General features: G+C 42.5%; 1 pseudogene; it reads left to right on the top strand.

The window, feature by feature from the left end:
- Positions 1-409: 409 nt before the first annotated feature.
- Positions 410-588, top strand: LOC139275466 (U2 spliceosomal RNA; annotated as a pseudogene).
- The last annotated feature ends 3,083 nt before the right edge of the window (positions 589-3,671 follow it).

Here is a 3,671-nt window from a genome sequence, read left to right as displayed (position 1 = left end):
GCTGGCAACAGAGACTTGATCATGAGGGAGATTAGCACAGGCTTTACGCTGCATATTTATCACCCTTGATTAGGTTGGCAGGTTGCTGCTGATACCTAGCTGTGCAATTTAAATTCTCCCAACCAAATAAATACACCTCATAAATAATTCAGCTGAGTTTATTCAGACACTTTAAAAGTTTTTGGGGGTAAAAGCTCAAATAGGAATCTACTATTTTTATTTGATTGGGCTGTTCAACCTTGGTTATTAAAGTTAGAATATGTTTATCCAAAGAGGAGTCATTTCAAGTCCATTTCAGATCCCATTCACTGAATAGTGAGACCTTAGCATAATTGACTCAGACATATTGTTTGAAGGATTCATTGAATACACAATTTTTATTACCTGAAACTAAACAGCATCAGTGTCAAGAGCTTCTCGGCCTTTTGGCTAAGATCAAGTGTAGTATCTGTTCTTATCAGTTTAATATCCCCTACGGGGACATGATATTGAATTGATTTTTGGACAGGGAGCTGGATCAGGGGCATGCCCCGTCCACTCCATGCACCGACCCGGTATTGCAATATTTCCAGGAACGGTGCAAACTCGGCCTTTTGGCCTAAGATCAAACACATTGGCGCAAAGTGATCTTTGGCGTTAGAGTTGATCTGGAACGAAATTGGATAAAAAATTTTAAAAAAATTTTTTTAAATTTTAAAAATCAGTGTCAAGAGCTTCATTATTCAGGGTTCATGACTGTTACATGCAGCAATCAAACTTTCTTTAATTTAAGCTGGTGGTCTTGTAATCCATGCTTATAAGTTGTCCAATAACCAACCAGTGACAACTCCCCTTGGCAAGGGTGTGATATATTCTTATGGCATTACTAAAAGCACACACTACAAGATGACTTCTTAATACAGAAACTCTGCCATCATGTGACCTTGTCACGTGATCCTCTTATTATTTACATCAGCAGTTGCATTACCACAGTAGTCCACCAGGAGGCGCTCTATTACACCTCCCTCCTTAATGAAGAAGTAATCATAACAAAATAATCATTATACATAATTTTCATGGTTATACACAACAAAAGATATGGACTTATTTTTCCATAGTTACAAATCAATCATAACCACTAGTTTTCTGTTTCGAAGAGGATATCTTCACTCTTGAACAGAACTTTCCAAACTTGTAGAACTTCGACTCATTCTAAGCTGATCCTGAGGAGAATTTTCTTCAAGGGTAACCTTTAATCTACATTCAAACTCTATACAACTTCAGACTGTTTGTCTGCCTGACTCAGACAAATTCTGGCTTCCTCATGGATTGGTTTCTAGTACATCTGATGTAGGATTTGCTACTTGTACTCTACCGGTAACAAGACTATCTGACTCATTGAAATAATCAAATCATTCCAACTTTCAACTCCTTCCACATCTGTAGGTAAAATATGATCAATGTGAAGCTGACACACCTATGAGTTTTGGAATGGTACTTACCGCTGGAATTACTGGTACAGTAAGTAGATCCATTTTCAGCACTTAGAAATTTTTTCAAAGTCCTACAGGAAATGGATCATAATGGGGACGGGCCTTATATTCAAAGCTAGGCTGACTGGCTGAAAATGGGTCGGTCGGGGCCTCCGCCACTGTCAATCAGCGGTGGAGTCGTGGTAATGTCACAGTGCATGTGCATCACCACGCTCTCTCCCCTCCGTTAAAGGGGAGAGATTCGATCATTTTTTATCTTTGGCCACTGGGCCACCAGGGATGATTTCAGCCTGGCCAATGGTCTGGCACCCAAGAGGGGGTGTCAGGCTGCCCGTTGGTGGCCCAGCTGAATCCGGGGGCAATATTTTGCCGGCCGATCGGCAAGTCGACCGGCAAAAATGTTTCCACTGCAGTCATGGCAGTGGGCCCTCCCCTTTAAGGGTGCCCGCACTGCCGGGCCACACTCAGTGTGGAGATGGTGAACTGGCAGAAAAACCTGTCGGGGGCACCACATAGTGGGGGATCGATCTATTATGCTGAATATGGATAGGTAAGTATTTTTAGTGTTTTAAATTAGCTGTGCAACCATGTGGACGGGTTGGGGTCCAGGCCGAAAAAGCTCCGACCTGAATGTAGGTCGGGTTGGCCAGTTGACCCCCAAAGCGGTGGCCATTCGATTTTTAGGAATGGCTGCCGCAAACAGGCATCAACAGGTCTCTTTGAGACCATGAATTTCGGCACCCATGATCAAACATCCTGACCAAATATGTGTGAGGGCCACTTATCTTCACTACTGTTCCTGGTAACACTTTAACTGTTTATGGTGATGGCTCTTCACTTTAACTTTTTAATTCAATTTCACACTTCTCTCTTTTACTCTACCTCTATCATGATTCTCTTTCTGTCTTATTGTTTCTCTTCGACTGGCTGCCAAGTTTGGCTTTAACAACGAGAATCGAGTTCGGCGGCTATCACTCTGATGATGTTCTACCAGTAGTTGTATGAGGAGTACTACAATAAGTAATCAGAAATTTCACCAGTTTGTGGTCCAACGACAACTGCCGTTTCTTTGGATTTGGATCCAACATTTGCTTGATGAGGTCATGTTTTAAAATTTGTACTGTGCACTCTGCTGCACCATTTGAAGCAGAATTGTGGTATGTTTCACACCATTTCTGCTCATGAACTGTGCAAATTCTTCTGAACAAAATTGCGACCCATTATCAGAAACAATTTCTTCGGGGAGGCCATATGAAGAAAACAATTTTCGCAAATTGGCTACTATTTTATTTGTTGCTAGTTTCCACATTGGAAATATCTCTACCCACTTCAAATGACTATCAATCACAATGAATAATTGTTGTCCTTCTAGCTCAGCAAAATCTACAATGTAACCTTTGCCACACCCTGGGAAACCATTTCCATGGCTGTAATGGTATTGATGGTGGTTTCTTGCTTACCGATTGACATGTTGTACACTGACTAATGATGTACTCTATGGGGATGAAATTGATCAAAGGCAAGTTCCGTCCATTTACCATCGAAAAGACTGCTAAGATCCTGACGGTACTTTGGGTGGAAGTTTGGTCAAAAAAGGACAAAAACATCCGATGGCATAAATGGGCATTACACATCGATTCTGAGTGGTAGAGGGCGGTGGGTGGGATTCTGGGTGGCAAATAGAATCCTAGAAAAAGTCCCCCCAGGGAGGGGGAACGCATTAAAAAAAATGTTTTCAAAAAATAAAAAACAAAACGTCACAAAACCTTCAGAGTACCCTTTCAAACAAAATCACTGCAACAGAAGTAATTAAATAAATCTCACTTACCTTTTCTTGCAGGTCTTCATACCTACCATCCAGGTAAGACCTGCTTCCAAGCGGTGATCTTTTCTCCTGCAGGAGTGGAGGACCGTTCGGATGAATCTCGGGCGGGAGCGGGCGGGAGGACCTTTTTCGATGTTGCATCATCATCATCATAGGCAGTCCCTCGAAATCAAGGAAGACTTGCTTCCACTCTAAAAGTGAGTTCTCAGGTGACTGTACAGTCCAATACAGGAATTACAGTCTCTGTCACAGGTGGGACAGACAGTCATTGAAGGAAAGGGTGGGTGGGGAATCTGGTTTGCCGCACGGTCCTTCCTCTGCCTGAGCTTGGTTTGTGCATGCTCTCGGCGACGAGACTCGAGGTGCTCAGCGCC

The sequence above is a fragment of the Pristiophorus japonicus genome, chromosome 10, assembly GCF_044704955.1.
Source record: "Pristiophorus japonicus isolate sPriJap1 chromosome 10, sPriJap1.hap1, whole genome shotgun sequence".
In the NCBI taxonomy this organism is placed as follows: domain Eukaryota; kingdom Metazoa; phylum Chordata; class Chondrichthyes; family Pristiophoridae; genus Pristiophorus; species Pristiophorus japonicus.
The sequence above is the reverse complement of the archived record's forward strand: the minus strand, read 5'-3'. Positions and strand labels throughout refer to the sequence as shown.